The sequence below is a fragment of the Pangasianodon hypophthalmus genome, chromosome 6, assembly GCF_027358585.1.
Source record: "Pangasianodon hypophthalmus isolate fPanHyp1 chromosome 6, fPanHyp1.pri, whole genome shotgun sequence".
Classification (NCBI taxonomy): domain Eukaryota; kingdom Metazoa; phylum Chordata; class Actinopteri; order Siluriformes; family Pangasiidae; genus Pangasianodon; species Pangasianodon hypophthalmus.
The window spans coordinates 22,796,846-22,821,960 of NC_069715.1; the positions used below are offsets into that span (position 1 = coordinate 22,796,846).

The 25,115-nt window shown below is 38.6% G+C and overlaps 1 long non-coding RNA gene across 1 annotated transcript; it reads left to right on the top strand.

Moving 5' to 3' along the window:
- The first annotated feature begins 11,023 nt into the window (after window positions 1-11,023).
- Window positions 11,024-14,770, top strand: LOC128318503 (uncharacterized). Its single transcript, XR_008301875.1, has 2 exons — window positions 11,024-11,135; window positions 11,528-14,770. It is a non-coding gene; the product is annotated as an uncharacterized LOC128318503 (long non-coding RNA).
- Window positions 14,771-25,115: the final 10,345 nt, after the last annotated feature.

A 25,115-nucleotide genomic window follows, 5' to 3' on the forward strand; every position in this document is an offset into this window, starting at 1 on the left:
ATCGTGCTGCATAGTCCACTAGAACTAACACAAGTGACGCCCTCATGCAGTCCAATCTAAAGGCAAGAACGACAAGGTCCATGCCAATTCTTTCAGAGGGGACCTCGATTAATGGAAGGAGGTGCAATGGCGTTTTGGGGTGGCCAGTGGATTCACCAGCTGACACTCGCGACTTGCCGCACACAACCAATGAACATCGCCGCGAATGCACCGCCAGTAGAAATGGGCTATGAGCTGATTTAGTATTTTATGCTGCCCTAAGTGCCCTGTAACATCGATTACACTCACTTGGTCAAAGGCATGCCTTTAGGGTCTCGCCACATGAGTGCTCCAAGGGGAAATCGCTGAGGGGTATCCCCGCCAAGCAGGGAGGGCTGGAGCCCTCTCCGCTCTCCATGTCCCTCTGACTTGTAGCTGAGGTCGATGGCCCTGACACCGCCTTCCCAGCCAATGCTGCACACATTCTACACCATCTCTCGCTACTGCAGGACCCATCCACAAACATTTCTTTCTCTAATGTTCGAAATCCTGGCCAAATCGTTCCCAGGATTAGCGGATGGGTGAGGCAAGGACTAACCGCCGCCTCCACTCTCTGTTTTTGCTCCTGGAATTTAATGATGACTGGCACCAGCAGATATTCATGAACATCCCCATGCACACACTTCATCTTCAACAAACGTGCATTTCCCAATGCCTCACCTTGAACCAAGTATTTGTGAATTGAGGTTTGGTTGCAGCCTGAATCCACCAATGTGTGGTATGTACCCCTTGAACACTCAACTGTATGCAGTATGTCCCAGCTCGATCGGGAGTGGCCTCCGGCGAGTTGAGGATCTGGACCAAAGCCCCCACATCCATCATGTGGCATTGGTCCTGGAAATAGTTGGGCTCCCTGCAATGCCAGCACAGCGGTCCAGGGTTTACTCCCACACCTGTAGCCCCAGAATCACCCACCTGAGGGAAAGAAGAGGCAGACACTGGGGATGATGGGGGCACAGATTTGGGGAACTGGGTTTGGTGGGTTTGGTCCCCGTTTCTATGGTGTAGAGACAGGGGAATGGTGCAAAGGAGGAGGAGGACAGGAAGTTTGAGGGCAAGAGAATGAGGGGGAGAGAGAGAGAGAGAGAGAGAAGGGAGGGACACGCCTGCCCAAAATATTCCGCCAAGTTGTCCTCTGCCAGCTGGACTGCCTTGTCTAGCGATGCTGGACGGTGGCACTGGACCCATTCCGCCATCCTCTCCAGTAGTCAGGTGACGAACTGCTCCAGCACCATGAGATTGACGATTTCTCTGGCACTGCATTCCTCTGCCAGCAGCCACCTTCGGCAAGTGTCTCAGAGCTTCTGGGTGAATGTAAATGGGTGGCCGAACCCAGCGTGTTAGCGAGCAGAAACGCTGATGGTGCTGTTCAGGGGTCTGGCCAACCCGTTGCAATATTACCCGCTTCAGGTCCGGGTACTCCAGCAGTTTTGCTACTGGAAGCTGCTTGGCCGTGAGCTGGGCTCCCCCCGACAGTAGCAGGAGTAAGCGGGCCACCCACTGTGAGTCGGGCCAGCCCCACACTTCCGCAGCACACTACTTCCGCAGCACACTCAAACAACTCCAGGAATGCTTCCAGGTCATCCTGCAGTCCCATCTTCACCAGGGTGACTTGGGGCCTGGCTGCGGTGGCCACCGGGGCTGATGCTGAAGTACCTACCGATTAGACCAATTAGACCCTTCCGGTCCTCCACCTGGGCTTAGAGCAGGGCCTGGAAGTTCGAAGAGGGCCTGATGTTGGGTCTGGTGGAGGCCGGCAAGGGTCTTAACAATCTCAGCCAGTGGTGAGGACTCCATGATGGCGGTTCTCCTCAGTCCTCAGTTTCGGCACCAGTGTACCACTCTCCTGGGTGGCAGACTTGGGACAACTCAAAATAGCCACTTTTATTCTCTCGCTTGCTTTTCAGCTGTATTGTTTTACTACACACACACACACACACACACACACACATCAGCAGCTCTGTGTCTCCCCTCTTTATGCTCATTACTGGTCACTGAAACACAGAACATTAACAAAATTTCACGCAAATGTGCAATCCTTACCACTCACCTTCTCCAGCACTGCCCTCTATTCACAAACCGGCGCTCGACCACAACCCCGCTTCCTCAACAACATTTAGCAGATGCCCTTATCCAGAGCGACTTATTGAAATGCATTAATTGTGTGTTTCTTTAACTATTTCAGTATTGCTGTGAAAGTATATTGTTGAAAGCTCTATCTATGGCCACAACCAAGGGTCTCATTTATCAAATTGTGCATAGAACAAGTTGCACTAGAAAATTGGCATTTATCACACTTGCATGTTCACAGCTGTACGTAATGGACGTTGATAAATCCTATACCAGATCACTAAGTATTATAGACAACTTCCTTTAAAAGAGTGAATTTATGGCTAAGTGTGTGCGATAAACTGCCCCATTTGTATTTAGAAAAGCTGCAAGTGCATGGAAATCCCTAATTATTTCTGTCATTATCATACTTGAAATGTAATGTATTGTGGAGTGAGTAATAGGAATGCATGTAAGACATGTCTCATTATTTGGCTCATGTTGTTTGGGAAATACCAGACCTGTCTCCAATTTCTACTTGTTTTATCCCCCAGATAAACACCCTAGAGTAGAAAGGACTTGCACACGGATGCTATTGCTGTGTTTTGTTGGCCTCTCCAAAAGTGGGGCAAGTTGCTGGCAGGGATCAACTAAAATTGCACTGGCCAAACAAAATCAACTGTTGAGCCATTCATCACTCTCAGCAAAGAGGATCCTGCAGTCATTAAAACACATTCCTTGTGCAAATCTACATGTGCCAAATGTTCAGGTAATGCATTATCCCAATCAATCTTAAGATGTGAAATTTAAATGATTTTTATCTGTGTCTGTCTGTCCCTTGTTGTGAACACCACAGTCAGCAATTACATTGCCAATTACGTTGACATGATTAATAATAAATGAGAGTGCCTCATAATAAATTTACTCTGGTTACACTGTTTGGTAATATTTTTGTATGAAAATACTATCATTTTAAAAATGTAGTTCTAATGAGAATGAAACTTTGAGTCAAACAAAAATAAATAATTTGTCCTTTTGCTTGAATACAAAATTTTAATTATTGTCTGTAATATTTATTTTACTCGTTTTTGCACATTTAATTTTTACATGTAAAAATAATAATACAAACATAAATACTGGACAAGATGGGTGGTATAGCCTTAACTCTACCCTTGGTGCTTGTATTCTCCACTATCTGTTTCTGTTTCACCATTTAACCCCCAGCAGATGTCATTATCTGGAGTGGCGGCATCATGCCAAGGCCCCTCTACCATTGACAATTGCAGTGCCAGTTATTCCCCTCATTAAAATGGGCATTATTCAGTCTCTCGTCTGCTGGCGAGTCCACCGGAATTCCAAACCTGTAGTTTAACTTAATGACTTACCAATTAGATACTGAGGCAATGAATCTCATGAATGTGAATGTTGCATTTCACTTTTTTCTCCTAAACCATTCAATGATTGAACAATATAGCTTCACAGAAACTACATACAAAGGCACAGCTCATAAAAATGGATAGACAATGAACAGGCCTGAGGTTTTAGCTCATTTAACATGGTGGAAATTAAATGGTTTTACAATGGAATATGGCGGAGAACCGTTTGTCCGCAATATGTAGTACAATTCTAACAATAATTGAAGCGCATAAATGAGCAGAGTACTCAGCACTCAGGTTTATTCTGTTAATTATTACAAAAGAACTCATGAAAAACAAATATTTTCTGTACTTTTTTAATACCCAACTGGAAGTAAAATTGGCAGTTCTTTTACAATTGGCAGTACAGTGTCAAAACTTAATATAAATTAATATAAAAGGGAATGTTACAGAAAAGACGTTTGTGGCCTGACATTTAGTATTTCCTGAGATAGTCCCACATTTCTGCTCTTTTTGCCCCAACCTATCCTTAAAAGTTGATTTGTCCCATGGTTCAGATGAGAACTATACTTCATTGGGAGCATATTGCCCAGATGTTCATTATGAATGCTGATACACACCGCACATATGCACACCGCACTTACTGTGCAATTGCTAGTCAGATCAACCCTTTGCAATGAGGATAATTAATGATAACTGGCTACAGACAAGGACTAGCTAGTCATATGAATTGACATGGATGTAAGTTCAACATCTAATTAAAAATTCCTTTTTTTTCATACATAACAGGGGCAATAGATTGTTTAAAAAAAAGAAACTAAAAATAAGCCAATTTTACATACATCTGTCAACTTAAGTAGTAAATTTTAAATAAGGTAAATTAAAGCAATAGGAATCCCATTAGTCTATGTAGTTAGTTTCATAATAGGATTGTCATTTGTGTCCAGGAATAGATACATCAACACATCAGAGCAGAAAGGAGGCATTCCAAATCCCAAGATGCCTGGAACATATGGATGCCATGTGGCCACACAACTTATCTGGGAAGTAAGAGAGGGCAGACAAGACCTGACTATGCTGTGGCTAAATTTTGCCAACACATATGGTTCAATACCCCACAAACTGGTCGAGGCAACACAGGAGAAACTTCATGTACCCCAGAAGAGACAAGATCTCATCTTGGACTATTACATCAAGTTCAGTTTGATGGTCTGTTCTGGAACAGTGTCATCTCACTAGCACAGGCATAAGCATTGGCTGCACCATATCTGTGACTGTTTGGCTAATCCCCTGCTAATCTATGACATCCCAAACTCAGTGGTGGAACGCTTTGAAAGAGATTCAGCATTCACCCCGGTAGATGGCTAGGATTGCCTCACAGCTTGAGCAGCATTGTGCTATATGGGAATAGCAGCAAACTCAAGCTCCCTTTCAGCTCTGTCATAGGGGAGTTCATTGTCATGGCACAAGAATATCTACAGTACACTAGATAAAATGACCCCAAAGTGAGGACTGGGAGGAAATGGAGGGCGGCTGAAGCGCTATGGCAGGCAGAGTCCCGCCTGCAGTGCAAAGTACTCATGGGGAGAGTTCCACAAGGCAGGGATCGCCTGGGTAGTATGACAGCAGCCCGTTACTGCACCACCAGTGGGAAGGGGAAACAGAGAGTGGTGCAGAAGGAAGTGCGAGCTGCAGTGGAGAGAGACAAAACAGGCAACAGGCATGTCCACCCAACAGCCAAGAGGATAGCATTTGTCAGGAAAGGACAGCAGGCAAAACAGAAGCAGAAGCTGTATGTTTTGCCACCTTTATATCATAGCCAGCATTAACTTTTTGTGCAATTTGTGCTACAGTAGCTCTTCTGTGAGATCAGACCAGACAGGCTAGAATTCACTCCCCATGTGCACCTATGAGCCTTGGGCACCCATGACCCTGTTGCCGGTTCACCAGTTGTCCTTCCTTGGACCACTTTTGGTAGATACTAGCCACTGCATACCAGGAACACCCCGCAAGGCCTTCCATTTTGGCAATGTTCTGATCCAGTTGTCTAGCCATCACAATTTGGCCCTTGTCAAATTAGCTGAGATCCTTACACTTGCTAAGTAATATATCCCACCCCTTGACAAGTGCCATTGTAACAAGATAATCAATGTTATTCACTTCACCTGTTAGTGGTTTTAATGTTATGGCTGATCAGTGTGAATGTATGCGTGTATATATATATATATATATATATATATATATATATATATATATATATATATATATATATATATATATACACACAGTTTACATTATCATATATGTATTTATATTGCAACAACCTGGTTGCACAAGTGTGCACATCTTGATTTGGCAATTTTATTCCACTTCTCCTTGCAGAAATGTGCCAAATCTATCAAATAGCCCTCTTCATGTCATTCCACAAGTTTTCAATAGGATTTACATCTGAGCTTTGACTAGGCCATTCCAAAACTTTGATCTTCTCCTTCTGTAGCCATTGTTTAGTTGACTTGGATTTTTTTGCTTTTGGTTTTCATGCTGGAAGGTGAAAAAGTTCATCTTTAGCTGAATAACAGATGCCTCCAAATAAATTGGTACTTGGAGATATCCATGCTTCCCTCTAACTAGACTAGAGCCCCATTCCCAGCTGAAGAGAAGCAGCCACATTGCAGAATGCTGCCACCACCATGCTTCATTGTGTGTTTGGTGTTCTGTAGGTGATAAGCTGTTGTTTCTGCACCAAACATACCTTACAGAATAAAATGGTCTACCTTGATCTCATCAGACCATAACATATGGTTAGACTAAATTTAGTTTCAGCATTCAGGTGAAACCAAGAAAATCCTACAGAAACAGCTCATCTTTATTTGGGGTCAATCAAAATCACTTCACTGATGACAGTTGCATAATAATTACTTTTGAACATAAGTTTGAATGTGTTTGGTTAATTCTGAGCACAGTCACATGCTTCATTATAAAAGGGTGTGCACACTTTTTTTTTTACTTTTTTTCCCCTAATAGGTTTCAGGATTCGTTTTCAGTGGAGTTTTGTTGGTTGCAAAATTACATTAAAGGTGAAAAAAGATTTGATATGATTTATTTCGGTTTCTTTTTTACATCACAAAAACCTGAAATTTTAAAGATAGCTAGCAGTGGCTGTCTGTGTGTTTCATTTTAATTTGGCAAATACCATTGATTAACATTGTCACCAGCAGTAGTGGAAGGCCTGAAGTGTTAGAAGGTATTTTGATGATTTTCTCATTCTAAGCAGTTGCTGTACCATAACATTGTTCAGTGTTAGTATCAGTCAAAGGACAGCTGCTTTCTCTTCAAAATATTGAATATCCTTACACTGATACATCTTGGGTGTTAATTCTGCAAGCAGCTGCATAAGACCCGATGCCATTTTAGGAACACACAACTTGCTGATTGTTGGATATTGATTGATGATCAACTTTTTTTATTACTTCATTCACTTGACATTGAAAAAATCAAAACCACATCATTCAGTTTCTACAAATTTTTCACAAGATCAACTTCAGGAAGTTCACATTCACATCTTCTGTATTGTGTTTGTTACAAGGGCACCACAATTCATTTTGCATATTTAAGTTGAAAATAATTTAAGAAGACACCACCCTTCATTTATAATTAAATTCTGGTGAAACATTTTGTTTGGTAACTGTAAAATCAGTAACTTGCCTTTTTGACAGCTGTTTTAAACAACGCTGCATTTGAAGGTGAATCCCGGTCATCTTTAATATAATCTCTTTTTAATATCACTCTTTGTTTTTTAACTTTACCATTTTTATCCTTGGCGGAATAAAAAAGAAGCCACATGATACACAGACTTGTTTCATGTAGAGAGGTGGAAACTGTAATTGTCCTGGAGGGACATTTAAACTTTCAAACTTTTACAATGAACTCCCATTGCTGTATGTGTGTGCATGAGATTTATATACATTTTTTATCAGAAAAAAATTTCTGTAGAAAGAAATGAGGCGAAAGATAGGATAAAAGTTTCAAACTTTCCTCGCAAGTCCTATTGTACTTTGGTTTACACTAGATCAGGTGAATGTCAGGACAAGGATATGATAATTAAGAGACTTTTGGATACTACAATATCTGAGCTATTACACATTTTATTTCTCTATGTAGCTCTATGCATAATTGATATTGTTTTGTTTAGATAATGATTGCTTTCTATCTGTGTATTACAATGTTTTTTTTCTCTCTCAGTGAACTGTGTTCTAATTATCTTTGTATTATCATATCTATATGGTAATGTATTAATGCATGCTATATTGCTAAAGGTTTGTGGAAACCACACCCATATATGAGCTCCCCCCAAACTGTTGCCACAAGGTTGGAAGCACACAATTGTATATAGGATGTATTTTTTTTGCTGCAGAATTACAGTTTCCCTTCACTGGAACTAAGGGGCCCAAACCTGTTCAAGCATGACAATGCCCCTGTGCACAAAGCAAGGTCCATGAAGGTTGGAGTGGAAGAATTTGACTTGCCTGGACAGAGCCCTGACCTCAACCCCACTGAAAACCTTTGGGATAAATTGGAACACAGATTGCGCCCCAGGACTCCACGCCCAACATCAGTGCCTGACCTTACTAATGCTCTTGTAGTTGAGTGGGCACATCCCCACTGCTCCCCTGCCACACTCCAAAATCTAGTGGAAAGCCTTCCCAGAAGGGTGGAGGTTATTATAACAGCAAACAGGGACTAAATCTGGAATAGGGTTTTCAAAAAGCACATATGAGTGTTATAGTCCAGTGTCTACGACCTTTTGGCCAAATAGTGTATTACAGTGAGGATGGCAACAGTAGTGTATTTATGTGGGCCCTCCTACAATTATGAATGCCATGCATAGTACATAAACTCCAAACAGTTCACCTTCAGTTAGTGAAGTCTTGTTCCAACAATTTTGTCTGTGATATTCACTGGTCGATCCTGACATCGATGGTGAGAAAGGCAACCGCCCTAGGCATCACCATTGTCAGAATGGGCACTCCTGATTTTCCATCCAATTTGTACTACTAGAAGTTGTAAGTGAGGGGACGGGGGTAGGTTGAGGTGTGGCGAGGTTTAACCATCAGTGGCTCACCTTTAACTTTGTACAGTACTTAAGTTCAGTCAATAAAATCACACGATAAAATGCAAATAAATAAACCAGTGTTCCTGATATATCATACAGAATCTGACACAGGCCTACTGTTGCAATTTTTTTCCTGATACATATATAACATCTTAATTATATATATTAAGCATATAAAATCATAAACAATCTGCACACCACCAAGGTGAATTGGTTTAGGCGTAACCCTTGACTGCTGGGGTGGTAGGACAGGCAATGTAAAGATAAAGGTATACAGCTATGTCATCCTTTCATGAACATTATGTTATGTGATGAAGTAGTCTAGGTAACAATTGTGTTAGTTGGATCTATCATACCTGAGGTCCACCATGTCACAGTATTGCCTGTGTTGCCAGTATATGGCCTTGCTGTTATCATTATTAACCATGTGGTTGCTGGGCAGATTTCTTGTGAAGACATCATTGATGACTTTGCATCAAGTAAGACAAAAAGGATCAAGTTTTAGATTTAGGGGGGATCTTCTGTCCACCCAGGTGGCAAAGAAAGCCAGAATGCCAGTGGTGACTTTACTGAGTGCATTTATCTGTCTGTATTACTGGTTTAAGCCTTTCTGTGTCCAGCTCCACTTTAATCCTGCCTAGTTTATGCCTGTTTGCAAATCACCTGACCTTTAGCCTGTTAATGGTTTGAATGTTGCCTAGCCCTGCTGGATTGTTTGCCTTGGTTGCTTTTAGTAAAACCTGCACTTTCACCCCTGTCTGCTTGTCATGGCACTCATAGTTTAGACTATTAATCCTAGACAACTTTTCTCTTATGAGTACATACTGTACCATGGCCTTTTCTTAACTAAGTTGGCCCTAAACAACAATTTGCTCTGGGCTAGCAACTTAACCTAACACTTCTTACTCTAGATCCTTGCTAGCTAGTTAGCCACTAACTTGTTCAATTACATGAACAAGCAAAAGCAAGAAAGTGACCAAACTAACAAGTGAACAATTAATAACCATTTTTTTTATTTATCTGTCCCAGATAAATATGAATGCTTCACGATTGCCACTTCTTCATAAGCTTCTGTTGTTAATTACATTGGCTACCTAATGTAGTTATGTATATTGGAATTTCTATTCTTTTCATGGTCAATGTCGCCCCCTGGGACTGCCTGATACATAAACCTTTTTGCCAAAAATGGTGGCCTATGCAACTGCTTATACTGCTTATAGCAAGAAAACGCCCTGTACTGTGTGTATATATTTGAATTCCTCTACTCATTGTTAATATTATGCAATTCAGTCAGTTTGTCAAACTGAGGATTAAGGATCTATGTCCACTACCAGAAGATATGATTTAAATCCTAACTCTATAGTTAGCAGAGGATTATGGAGTCTATTAGCATGCACAATGCCTGTGTGTTTGTCACAGGTCAAGACTTCAAAGGAACAGCCATGTGCATTTGATTTCAGGTAAATGAGGTTTGATTTTGAATGAAAACTCCATTGAATGTTAATGCAGATGAAGAGTAGTGATTTGACAGTGGTATTTGTAAGCAACACCCATGGTTCACAAAAGCAGTGGTCTGTGAAGTATAGCAGTACTAGACAGTAAATTTCATTTTATAGCCATCACAATAGGGCGACCTGTCATAAAGAACACTATCATGTCAGCTTCAATGTATTTGATTAACAGCATTAGAGAACCATGAACAGCAAAGGCTCATGCCCATAGATCTTGGTGGGACAGGCTGACAATAATGACATAGCAAAATTAAGTCGAGAGGCTATCACACTTGACTTATTCTACAGCCATAAATTCTTAGAAAAACCCCATAATAGGTAGTTGAGAGTTGACAACATCCAGTCATCCAGTCTAGCAGCTCGTTTTGAAACTGTTTTCGGTTTTAGACGTACCTTCAACTCCTTTCAAGGTTATATCATTAATCAGGGTTGACAGGTTTCAGCAAAATTTCCAGCCCAACTACATCTCAAAAACCACAAAAAAGACCTGAAACTAGCCCAAAAAAAATTGGAAATTGGAAAAGGATGATATATTTCTTCTTTTCCTCAGCCTTTCACGTATTTCTAATGTACAGACATTATATCTGTACATCATAAACACACTGTCTGCACTTACACTTTGCCATTTTGTGGAAATGTATTAGATTTTTAAACAAGCCCAGCCTAGCAACACTGTCCTGTCCATTTCTCCCCTCTACTGAAAATGTTCAAAAGAGTGACTATGGAAAAGGAAAAATCCTGCCCCTGTGGAAGTTAGTGCTTGTTGCAGTTCTCTTTGTTGACCACTAGGTGTAATAATAACTCTATGGGAGTTAAGTGGGGCAGTACACATGTAACACCACATTGCTCGAAAGAACCATGATCTATGGGCCAGAAGTCCAGGTTTGATGGGAGTGGCAGTAACCCAAACAGTATTCAAGAAAAAGACCAGAGACCTTGGATTCACTTTAGCAAAGCTGAGAATGTTCAGAGGATTTAATGACAAAATTGGGACGAAACAAATAAATAACATATAAAAAGAAGAAAATTATCACATCCAAAAGATAGGTAAGTATACAGTAAGTTTATCCCATTTCTTTGTGTTTTTTTTTCCTTTTCTGTGACTTTTAATTTGAGTGCTGTTGTTGGTTTCTTAGCATAATTTCAATATTTCATTACACTATTCTAGGTTTAGATTGGATTAGTATTAATATTAAGCATTAATAAATTTTATGTCAGAGGATATTAAGGATTCTTTAAATTAATTAAAGTACTAAGTTTCTTTGTATTAATAGGAATGTGTTAATTTGGGTACCTTAATTTTAGTTATTCAGATCTCATTTTAAGATATAATCTGTTTAGGGTTAATTTATTGGTGGTTAAGACCTAGAATTTGTCTAATTTAGTGAAGTTATGCAATAGAAAAAATATTCACAGTTTGTATACCTGCTCTTTTACAGATGTTAAAATCTCTAGAGAGGTAGGTATTTGAATGTATCTGTAATTGAAAATTCCTTACCCAATTCACCAAACAAAATAAATTACACAATTAAATAATATGAAGCAATAAGTAACTCTTATCTGTAACATGCTGACTCTAGTGACTCTAGTGAAAAGGGGGGAAAAAGGGGGGCAGTGTCATGTTAAGAATCATAAGAAAAAAAATTCAGTGCTGTCACAAACTCAATAACTATTTCTTATTATCTAGAAACATAAGCAAATCAATGGGAAAAATGGCTTGTCTGTCATATAACAGCCATTTTTTTAAAATCACTGGTCACTCAAAAGAAGTAATTAGTATTTCAGTGAGATTTAAAATCTATGAATTGTGAATCACAAATTTATGGAGATTAATATTCGTTAAATGGCTAATATAAATGGTGGGGCTAGGCCCCATCTGCACCTACAGACAAGCCACTACTGAGTGTGCTCCATAAAAATAAGAAAAAATACATTATTTGAAATGGCCTATTCAAGATTCATTGGTGGTCATTCATAAGTTCACTTAAATGACAATTTCTGGTATTGAGTGGGTTATATGTGGTAACATAATTTTATGAATTTAGTATTCTCAAATAAAATACTAGCTAATGAGCTAGTATTTTTGCTATTCTGCCAACTAACTTCATTATAATGAAGTCTCCTCTGCTATATATTATTAATATGACTCAATTACTCAACCTCTAAAATTAATTGGAGTCTTTTGGACCAGTATTTTTAAAGGGCTGTTATCTAAAAGCTTGACAGTGTGCTGTTTTGCTTCTGCGCTAACTGAGACATTTTGAGTCAAAAGAACCAAAAACAGAGCCAAAACAGCACACTGTCTATGTCTGTATGACTTCAGGGCTAACCATTCAATAAAGCAAATCAATGAAAGCGGGAGAGTGACTATGAAGAATCATGATGTGATGTTGTATGTTAAATCATTGAGAACACATTTATAGTTTCCTTGTGTCAATGCCATCCTCATTATACATTCTAATTTGATTTTTGAATTTTTGCACATTGAAATTTGAGTATTGAGGTACTCTGTGTTCTCCCTAAATCTTTCTGAATTTGTAATATAGCCGTACTTCAGAATTTCTGACTCTGAAAAAGAATGTAAGTAAAAGAAAAAAAGAATGGGAATGGTAGAACCTTCATTACTAGGGGGGCATGGGGAATAGGGCAGGAACAGTGTGGTATATTCATGGAATGAGCTTGGGACAATCAAATATCAGAGTTACATGCCATACAACACACACTGGAATGGGGTGAGCTGAGTAGCTCAATGGCGGAGGGAGTTTTGGTCAGATTAAGACCATGGAAGGAGCTGTCATCTTGGTTATTGGCATAGAACATTCTAAAATATCTGGTTCCTGGTTGGCTGTAAGCAGGTTGGGTAATGGGATAAGGGGGAAAGTATCACCAACGAGCATAGCGACTTGGAAAAGTGGTCTATGATGACCATAATGACTGTGTGGTTCGGGGACACTGGAAGGTTGGTGATACATTCCTGCCAGATAATACCATGGTCACTGTGGCATAGGAAGTGAGACTAGTTTACCAGCTGGTAGGGTTCTTGCGACTTTGGCCTAGACACAAGAGGAACATGAGAAGATGAATTTGTGGATATCCATGAGCTTGTTGGGCCACCAATATTTACTCTGGAGCAGTTGATGGGTTTTGTGGGTGTCCAGATGCCCAGTTGCTGGGAATGTGTGTGCCCAAGATTAACTGTCTTTAGGTACTGTAGGCTTTTGTGACCAGTGTAGATGACAAACACTGCCCCCTGTAGCAGTTGATGGCACTTCTCCAGGCCCAACTTGATGGCGAGTAGCTCACAGTTACCAATGTCATAATTTCTCTCAGCTGGTGACAGTTTCATAGAAAAGAAAGCCACTATATAGAGTTTTGGTCTTTCTCCAAATCTTTAGGATAACACTGTCCACACTTCAGTTTCAGAGGCATCTACCTCTACAATGAAAGGCTTTAATGGGTCTGGGTGTTTCAACATGGGGGCTGTGGTAAAGGCTTTCTTGAGCTGCAGGAAGGCCTCCTCTGCAGCAGGGTTCTATCTCAGTCTTTTAGGTCCTTTTTTCAAAAGAGAAGTGAGGGGGCCACAATGGAGCTGAAGTGTCAGATGAACCTCCAGTAAAAATTCACGAACCCCAGAAACCTCTGTAGTTCTTTGACTGTGGTGGGTACCAAGAAACTTTGTTCAGAGCTACCCAAGGAATGAGATCATCACATGGAACTAACACTAGTGTCCCTTGACATATAGATGGTTCTGGAGGAGATGAGACAGTACTTGCCTAACATGGACAATGTGAGTCTCTAGGGGAGGTCATTATGTTGTCTGTGTATGCGATCACATATTTCCCAAGCATGTCCTTAAAGACGTCATTGATCAGGCACTGGAGCACAGAGGACATGCAAGATAGCATTACACAGTTCTTTAAGTGGCCAGAGGTGGTGCTAAAGGCCGTCTTCCACTCTTCTCCCTCTCTCGTGAATAAGATTATAGGCACTGTGCACATCTGGTTTGGTGAAAATTCAGGTGCTTCAACAATGTTTCAGTTGGGCAGAGTTTGACAGTATTTAACTATAATCTAGTTTGGTCCTCAATAATCAATGCAGAGTCCACCCCATTTTTTCTCCACAACATAAAATCCACCTGATGAAGGAGAGGTGGAGGGGCAAATATAGCCCTGTTTTAGTGCCTCATCAATATATTCCTCAATGGCTCATTCTATCCACTGCCAGCGGTGAGTGTGCAAAACTTCAGCGCGAAATCAGCGGTGCTCCCTTTTACCCTGTTTGGCAGATAGATGTTGCTCTCCTATTTTTTTCCCTTCCAGAGAGTGATCAAAACTTGTTGAAATAGTTTGATGAAGCAGTCATATGACATGATATACTCCTCTCATGTGATATGATATGGTCCCCCTCCCTCCCCAGACATGTGATGAGTGAGGGAGCAGAGTGAGACGGTGCCACCGGTGCAGCTAGTGATGGTGTCAGCATGTTTGTTAGCTGCATGAGTTTAGTGCTGAGCATGGTGAACTATTTCTGCTGCTCACTGACTAGCCAGCCTTGAGCCACTAGTACTTGCTGCTAGTCGAGCACACCTGCTACATCTATGCTGATGGCGAACTATTCTGGCAGGCAAAAGAGGCTGCAGTTGCAGGTGAAATGCTTTATTTTTCCAAAACTGTCAAACAATCCCAAACATGAGACAAGATCATCGTCAAAAAATAGACAGAGGGTCAGGCGATCAGCGAATAAAACAAGGCAAATCCAAAAACGAGAACACTGAACAAGATCAAAAGCCAGAATATCATACACAAAGATCAAGGCTTGACACATCAGGTAAGTATACACTGAGCAATACTTAAATCTGTGTGAATGTTATATAGGTGTGTGTAATGGGTATTGTAGTGGCCATATTTGTACGCTACAAAGCAGTGTGGGAATTGAAGTCCAAACAGATTCCAGATGATTCTAGCTATAGCTAAATTGGTTTGGATTCAATCCAATCAATTCAAGTGGCAGATCAAATAGGCTAATAACTATAAGAAGTCAATAATAAATATATAATTTTGAAAAGGGTGGGTTGTGATTTCCACTAGTGTAACAAAATTTAAAAATCATAGGCAATGGAACTATCAAGAGTGCTAAGGAAGACCATAATCAGATGATTAGCATGTCTAAATGAGTACTAAATGAAAGAAAGTTGTCCTTTGAAGGCTTATAATTAGAAGATTATACTGTATATTGAACTTAGGGTCTCTATTATTTAAGAGATAACCAAAATGTCTTCTTTTCCACTGATTTTTTTAATGGGCACTTGAGAAAACTTGTGGTTGCATGAGAACCAATGACATTTGAGGAAAAGGAAGTGTAAGTCCAGCTTAGTGTAAAGATGCAGTCCCAAATAGGGACCAGAAGGAAATAAAATTTTAATACAGAGGTATTAGTTATTTCATGTGGTACAATCTCACAAAGTTGGGGAACAATACGAAGCTGGTGTTAAGCCAGTTCCAAACCAAACACAGAACTAGGTGAGTATTGTTTATTTCTGCCTTTTGCTTATCAAGTGGGAAAAAACTAACTATAAAAATGGGAATGCTGTCATTCACTCATTTCATCCCCTTCTGTGGAGTTTGGATCCTTAGGACACACAACAGTGAATTGTTCACATGGAAGAGTAGCTGAGAGGCCTGCAACTGCTATCGATCAAGAAGCTGCATGATAGGACTAGAAGGAGAAAGCCACAGACCACCTGTTCCACACACTCCCCTTAGGAAAGAGATACTGTTTGACCAAAATTTCGAAAGAAATGTCTCATTTTCTGTAACATTTATTTATTTATTTTTTAATTTATTTATGAAAAGTAATATCTGGAAATCTACTTGTGTATTGATCAATAATGCAGAAGTCATAAACTAAACATCTAACCCAAAAATTTGTATTAGGGAGGCAAAGACTTTTGCACAGTTCTGTATCAACAGAATGCACATTTATTTGGAATCCTTTTCATATTTTAACTGGATGTCATGCATTTCTGTCTATTAACCAGTAAGGGACTGCATTCAAATTGCACATCATTATCATGTCAATCCAACTTAAAAGGCTTGTTCAATATGACATTGTTAGCCTATATATTAATATAATATATACACAGCCTTTTTTTAATGAAATGCTTTCACAGATGGTCTTTGAATATTATTAGTAGGTGTGTGAGAATGCAATTTTTTTTCATTGCATTTCATTTCATTTTTTTTTTTTTCATTTCATTTCTCTCTTTTTTTTTTTTTTACGATAAGCTCCTGAAACCTTTGCTATTTGTTATTTGGACAACTTGTTTTGTATAGTCATTGTATCTTATGAGTATGTGAGTATATGTGTATGGGTAGTACAATCAAACAGATCTAACAGGGACAAAATAAAACAAAAAATAATAAAATAAAACCCCTCACAAAAACTAATTATCACACAGGAAATAATTAGCTCCTACATTTATTATTACAATTTATATAATTATATTTATTTTCAACTTCAAACATCTAACCCATCATTTTACCACTGTCTGTTAGCTTGCAAGGTGCAAGGTGTCTATACAAATATTATAGCTAGGATGTTAACATCAGACCCACCACCATTGAGTTAGCTAGCCACTTGTTACGTTTAATAATAATTAATACATTTATAGAGTGCCTTTCTTACACCAAGGTCACTTTACAATTACAAGAAACAAACAAAACAGAGAAAAAAAGAGCAGATATGTTTCCTTACCTAACAGATCACATCTGTACTAGAGTGTAACATAAAAGATAGCTGAGAAAAGAGTCAAGCTGATCTTACTCAGAATAGAAATGGCCATGATTGGTTCGGTCAAGCGACCAATCAAAACAAAGAGGAGGAAGTAGATGAAGCAGAGACTAGTGTCAATGCAGATTTGAGAATGAAATGTAATGAAAGAGTCAGTACTTTGTGGTAGTAGTTAATCATCGGTACGTTGTATTGGAAACTACAAAAAAAAAATCAATTCAAACTGCTAAGCAATACACAATTATGGATCTCACAGAGATCTACTGAATATGAAGTCTTCACTGAACATGAAATAAAGTGTGCTGATACACACAATCTTCGGCTTTCTTGAACAGGCTCTCTTGATCACGCTTTTTTGTTCACAGTGTTAATTATTTGCTGTCTTCTTTTCCATCTTATGCACTTTTCTCCTCTAATTTTATTCACTAGCCTCACTGTGTACTATGTCTCTCCTATTGACAGTCTTAATGCGATTCTAAGTAGTAAACACTAAATAAGTTCTGATGAGTAAATATTTAGAATACTTAATAATATATTAAGTATTAATGTCTGTGCTCTTACTTTTATTTATTTGTTGATTGATTGATTGGTTCATTCATTCATTCATTCATTTACTGACTGATGCACAGTGGTGCAGTGGGTAACATTGTTGTGTTACAGCTCCAGGGTCCCCAGTTCCACTGCATTTTCTCCCACCTCTAAAATCATGCTGGTAGGTGGATTGGCTATGCGACATTGGCTGTAGGTGTGACTGAATGCATGAATGTTGTAAGAATCGGGTTATAGATTCTCACGGTTTCCTCAGGAACAAAAGTGGATATAATTCAGCCGGACTCGAAGAGATAATTCTGTCCATCATTTATTTGAATGCAATCAGGATGGTCTGTGAAATCTGACCACTTACACACATTGAGTATATTTGGTGCCCAGATAGCTCAGTTGGTAGTGCATGGGACTCTTAATCTCAGGAACATGGGTTTGAGCCCCACACTGGGTGCCTACCCCAGTCGCACAGGCTAGTGCACTCTCTGTGCCTGTCCCAACCCCAAGATAAATTGTGTCTGGAAGGGCATCTGGGATAAAACATGCCAAATCAATATGCAGACAGTGGAATGTGATCAGCTGTGGCAACCCCTAATGGGAGCAGCCTAAAGAACAACACCACACATTTAGTATTTTTGTTTGTAGCTGCCAACAATATTTTCTAAGGAATTTAGTTGGTTCTGTTGCCCAAACTATAAACAAACTAGTGACTAAGGATGAATGAATGTTCATGTTAAGGTACTGCAAGCTTTAATATCTTACCACTTGCTCACACTTGTATGAAAGTAAAAACCTGCTACTTGTGCAATGTTTTGGTGCATCCCATGTTGACTTTTCAGACAAGCTTTCTAAAAAAATAAATAATGCGCCTCCTATTTGTATCTGTATCTGTATAGAAAACGTTATCTGTTCATTCCAAATAATATTCATGTATTCATATTCAGCTACATCCCTAGTGTGTACAGAATAAATTACACTGAGAAATTAAGCAAACTCAGAGCTCTCTTTCTGTGGTGAGGGTAGAGTTGTCCAAAAGCTGAACCTGGGTGTGTGTGGGAATGAGAGAGGGAAGATGTGTACATAGGCATAAATGTATAAAAATGTGTACATGCAGAGTCTTTGTATGAGGTGTTGGTTAAGCTTTCAATGGACCTTGCTCTCACATTCTTATTAAGTATATTCAGTGTAAAACCAGCTTAGGACATTATCCCTCCCTGCCAGCAGAAGCTGTGCTCTCCGGAGTTCTAGCACGGCCTCTGATCTTAATTTCCTGTTTACGTCACTATTTCATGTACATAAGCTCACAGTTTTCAGCATCTCTTTGCAAAGTCTCACCAATTCTGGTATGTATCTAGACCCATTGCCTATTCTTCTGACTAATCTTTGAATTATGCTCTAATTCTATCATTTGTTGCCTGGTCATGTTTTACCCTTGCCTGCTCGATCATTTTGGATAGACTGTTTTGATACTGACAATAAAGCCTTCCTGCATATGGATCCAAAATCTTCTCTTGAGTCCAGTAGGTTACAGTCACATTCATACAAAATGCCCTCATATTCACCAAAATTACTTTCAAATTCAAGTGAAATTATTTTAAACTTATATATACAAAATTTTACACTTATACAAAATATTTAAAAATTGTGCAAAAAAATAAAGCTTTTACATAAAATGCCTTGAAATACTCTTATATGCTCTCACTGCTACAACTATTACATCCACAAAATGCTCTAATCCAATACTATTAAAACCACTGAATGTTCTCACATTCACTGCTACACTTCTCACGTACACAAAAAACTCACTATTAACACCAGTCTTAATAGCTCCCCATAAGTTAATACTGATAGTGCACTGATAACCTTACTCATGTACGCAAACCTGTGTGCATGTGTGTGATTGAGGGAGTGTACATAAAGAGGTGTTTTTAAAGATTAAAACTGACCTCAATGTGTAGTGGAAGCATTTTTTTAATCTCTTCTTTACTCAAATTATTAGGATCAAATTTACATAATGAGTCAAAATTCAAGAGCACATCATGAATCACTGCAGCTCAAAAGCTAGCTAGTCTTTTACTTCTACCACTCAACCACACACATAAACACACACACACGAACACCAAGACAAGCTATGCTCCCAGAGCTCCCATGTCATTGTGATGAATATCATTATTAATTTGCATCACAGCGATCAAAGGCCTGCACTATAAGTAGAGACGCAGCAAAACACGCTACACCAGCTCTGCTCAAACACTTCACAAGCAATTAGGGCCACGGTGCTGTTCGCTAATGATCACTGAACTTGTGCAGCTGCTGCACTCTCGTAATAGCCTTCATCATTTCGATATCTGGTCTCTGTCCAACAGAGCCACATTAGAAAGCATGATTTTTAGGGCAGGCTGATTTTGTCATGTTGGATTTGACGAGTGAATTAAATTCATTCGTTACTTGAACTGAATTGAACTGTCATACGGTACCATGTCATTCAATGACTAAAAATGTTCAAAACTCTAAAGCATTTCAGCCAGTGAAGGCCTAATAAATAGTAAAATGCTTACACATTTAACATTGTTTTCAAAATGGTTGTCAAATTCCTTTAAAATCTGATTTGCATTTTACTTACATCAAAGCCTCATTATTTATAAGTACTAAAATATTAATTAACCTGTAATTTCCTATTACACAATCAGAATAAATTTAAGCAGTAGCATTATATTCAGTATAGTGCCCTGATTTACTACGATGCCAAGTAATGAATACAAATTTGAGGGTTAAGCAAACAAATTGCACATGGCTAATAAACATGTTGAGGGGGATTTTACAAAGAATAATTGCATGAATAATGTCACGTGCAAAGTAGCTGGAGGAAACATTATTTAAAAGAGATTTTACCATGTTTAAGAGCCAAATCTGCTGTACATAGAGTGGGGTCCAAAATTCAATTCAATTCAATTTTATTTGTATAGTGCTTTTAACAATGGACATTGTCACAAAGCAACTTTACAGAAATATATAAGTTTCAGATATAAATTGTAGTTTTATAAATTTATCCATAATTAGCAAGCCAGAGGCGATGGTGGCAAGGAAAAACTCCCTGAGATGATATGAAGAAGAAACCGTGAAAGGAACTAGACTCAAAAGAGCTTCATCTGGGTGACACTGGATAGTACAATTGCAAATAATTTCCCTTCTATAACTGTGTATTATATAGTCAAAAAGTAGAATTGTATAACCAGGAACTTATGAGATTATGAGCAACTTTTGAATATAAGCATCAGAGTTATTTCTTAATTCATTATAGTTTTAACATGAGGTCTATTTTGTTAAGGTTATCAACTGCTCAATGCCAAAAAGACTTGAGTGCAAAAAGACTTGAGTGCAAAATACAAAAAGACTCAATGCAAAAAGACTTGAGTGCAAAACTGTTCATAGCAATTGCAGTCCTAATTCCAGAGAGCAGAAGGGGTCAGGATCACTGGTATCTCAGGAGTAGCATGTGTAGCTCAACAGAGAGAGAGAGAGAGAGAGAGAGAGAGACACAGATTATTAGGTATGCCCATTGTCACTTAATGTTTAAAGACAATGCACGTTGTATGCAGAATGCAAGCAGTTCACCAAAACACTCTATGCCTGTGAACCCTCCAGATCTGCTCCTTTACCTCCTTTAATCCTTTAAAAAAGAGTCCCAAACACTAATTGGAAGGTTGTTCCATAACTGTGGGTCTTTGTAAGAGAAAGCTCTGCCCCTGTTGTAGCCTTCAATATTCGAGGTACTAACAAAAAGCCTGCACCTTTTGATCAAAGTAGGCGTGGCAGATTATAAAAGACCAGAAGTTCACTCAGATACTGCAGCGTGAGACCATTCAGTGCTTTATAGGTCAATAGTAGTATTTTATAATCAAAGTGAAATTTCATTGGGAGCCAATGCAGTGTGGATACAATAGGTGATGTGGTCATATCTTCTGGTTCTACTAAGGACTCTAGCTGCTGCATTCTGAACTAACTGGAGCTTGTTTATGCACCTCCTGGAACATCCAGAGAGTAAGGCATTACAAAAGCATTAGAACAAGTACAAAAAGCATTAGAACTAGTTTTTCTTCATCATGTAATGTATTTTTTATCTTTTTATGTGGTCCTAGGTCAAGTATTTCTGTCTTGTCATAATTAAGTAAAAGAAGGTTAATAAGCATCCAATATCTGATGTCCTTTACACATCCCTCAACTTTATTAAGCTGGTGTCACTCATCTGGCTTTGCTGAAACATAGAACTTTGTGTGATTAGTGGAAGCTAATACCATGTTTATGAATAATTTTACCCAGAGTTAGCATACATAAAGAAAAAAGCAGTGGGCCTAAAAGAGAACCTTGTGGAACACCAAACTTTTCCGTAATATGCATAGAGAAGTCATCATTCACATCTACAAACTGATAATGATCACTCAAATAAGACCTGAGCTAGGTGAGGGTCATTCCCTTAACTCTAACAACATTTTCTAGTATATCAAGGAGAATAGTATGATCAATGGTGTCAAAAGCTGCACTAAGGTAAACCAACACAAGCAAGGAGACACAACCCTGATCAGAGGCCAGTAGTAGGTTATTTACCACTTTAACCAGCACTGTCTCTGTGCTATGATGAGGCCTAAATCCTGACTGATATATTTCATGAATGTTATTTCTATGTAGGTATGGGCATAACTGCTGTGCTATAATGTTTTCACTACATCACATGTATATAACATGTATGTGAGAAACAAAGAACCTTGAATGTTGATCTTGGAGATAAAGGAGAAATTTGATATTGGCCTATAGTTGGACAGCTGGTAAGTCAGGTAAATGTACACTGGGCATTATTTCACAAAGAGATTTGTGAGAGTCTGTGTATATATAGGGTGTGTGTGTGTGATTGGGAACAGGTATGAATGGCTAGAACTCAGGTGACAGTGAATGTGTCAGTGAGATGTTGCACTGGGGATTGTAGTTCATGTCAGCCATGTTTGTAGACCGCAGTGTGTTCTGGGAAGTGGAGCTTCTGGTCGATTCTGGTACTGGTGTGACAAGTACATGCATAATTTTTCAGTCAACTTGCATAACACAGGCTTTTGTGCAAGCTCTCCTTTAGCTGTATTAATTTGAGAAAACATTGAGAGTGCAAAATTGATGTATTTAAATTTATTTAAATACATTGATTAAGCTGAATATTTTAAATTTATTAATTGTCAATTAATAAATTGATTAAGCTGAATATTGTAAATTTTAGGTGCTTGTGGGTTTTATTAATTCTGCATGTGTTTGTACACTCTGAAACCTAAAAAATCTAATAAAAAAAGGGGGGGGGGGGGGGCAAGAAGTTTGTTTTGAGAGATTTACATAATGCTTGGGCTACTCTTGATGATAATGAAGCCAATCTTGAGGCGAATTCCTCATCACAAAAGGTATCCTGGTTTCAGGGTTGTTTTAGATTATTATTTCAAATTTATAAATGATTATCTCAAATTACACTGTAGTATGGGGTATGCAAAATCTAATCTTAATGCCTGCAATCTACTTCCAGTCTTGTCGTGGCCACTCTGATTAAAAATAATAAACATGTTTACTATTTATGACTCAACATACTGTAGTGTAGGAAGAACGCCAACTCTGTCTATCTTGATGTCACACATGAAAGATTAATAACCAACTACAGCTCAGCTGAACTGTCTTCTGTCATGCTTATTTTGATCTGAAGTCAGGTTTGTTCCCTGAGAAATCCTGCAAATCCCAGGTATCAAGGCTTGGGATCATTGTTTAAGACTGTGATTTGAGTAGAATCTGCAAGTGTATGGTGTTTTAGTCTGAGCATGTCTAGTAATTTGGGGAATTGATGACTGAAGGAAAATCCAGGACAAACAATTATGCAATCTGTCATAATATTGTGGTCCTACACATATCCAGAATCTGTTAGGACTGTGAACATATTGCAGTGTGGCTCAGGTATTAGGCAACTAAAAAGGGCATCTTAAACCTTCAAAAAATTGCCTGTTTTGTGTAAATATAACAAAAAAAAAACAGCCAAGGCAGGAAGCATGTCCTGATTTGCTGACTCAACTTGGCTATTGGCTTGGTGGTGATAGTGCAAGGTTAAACCCATTGAGACCCCCAACTTCTCCATAAGTTTTCACAGATGTACACACTTGAAAAGAACTGTGGCCATGGTCATATTCTATGCTTGAATGAAAATTCAACCAATTCATCACAAGCCCTGTTGAAAGGTAAGTGCTCACTCAATATCCTTTAAAACATTTTGCATGTGTGTTGTATGTATTTTACTGGGTAATTAGTAATATGAAATATTAATTGCATTTTTTAGCCCCTAGTTGTATTAAAACTGCCTGTAATTTTTCAGTTAAAAATGACTTTGCCATGAATTCTGTTGTTTATTTAATTATTTTCCCCTTTGTGGCTGATTTGGCAACACAGTTTAAAAACAGTGCAGTGTATAGTCATTTGTGTTGAATAAAATCATATTTAAATATAAAAGCTGTATTCCAAATGCTAGTGTTTGATAAAAGCATTCATCAATTCACTGAAGATGTGAAAGTACAGTGCCATGAATAAGTATTAATTAGATTTTGTGAGATTTTTATTTTATTTAACACACCAAATTCAGCCCAAGAAGGTCTATGGAATTAGCTGATGATTGGAATCAGGTGTGGTCAATGAGGTAGAAATTCTGAATTCTGAATTCACAAGTACTATGGCCTTCCGTGACAGGAGTTTTGGCTGTTAGCTGCTAAGGACTGACAGTAAGCTAATGTTAAATTAGCTTGTAAAATACTGTAAAATAACTAGCTAGAATGTTTCCTAAATGGTTACACTGTACAAATACTCGTACATAGCATTAATGTAGAAAACTGGTATTAATGGGAAGTATATAATTTAGAAATATAAAAAATTGTTATTCCAATACTGTCTGCTTCCAAGCTCCACAGAGTAGCATTAAATCCAACATTGCTTATCACCCAGCCTGAGAACACCACACTCCCAGTGAAGCCTTGCAGCAAAGTTGAAAGGTGTGCTGAGGGTAAATATGCAAGGCACTGCAATGGTTATCAAGTCTTTTTAGTACAGCAAATAACTAGACATTACTTTTAGCATGTGTGGCAAACCCATAGTCCTCCCATTTCAGAGGACCAACCAAATTGGACAATTGGCTACTAAGCTGGTTCTTGGCCAGCTGTGTCTTGTTGCTTAATTAGCTTTTGCTCAAGTGAGGAAAAACAAAGGGTCTAGAACTGCTGCTAGATATAGCTTTGGCATCTGGAGTCTGTTGCTGTTGTCTCCCAAGACAAGGGCTAAAGAGGAGCCAATGCCAAAAGAGCAAGCCATCATGAGCCTGAAAACTATCAATCTGAGACAGGTAATGTTGTTTGGAGAGAAATGCAGACTATATATTGCCATATTTTTGTGCGTGTGTGTGTATGTATATATATATATATATAAATATATATATATATATATATATATATATATATATATATATATATATATATATTAGTTGTACCCTATAACCCTACAAATGATGTGAAATGTGGAAATGTTTTTATTTAGACTACTAATCTTGGCTGGGCTATCTGCCTGCAAAGATCAGGAGCCAGTTATCTTTTTTATTACATGTTAAATAAAATGTAAATTAAATCAATAATTACCAGTTGC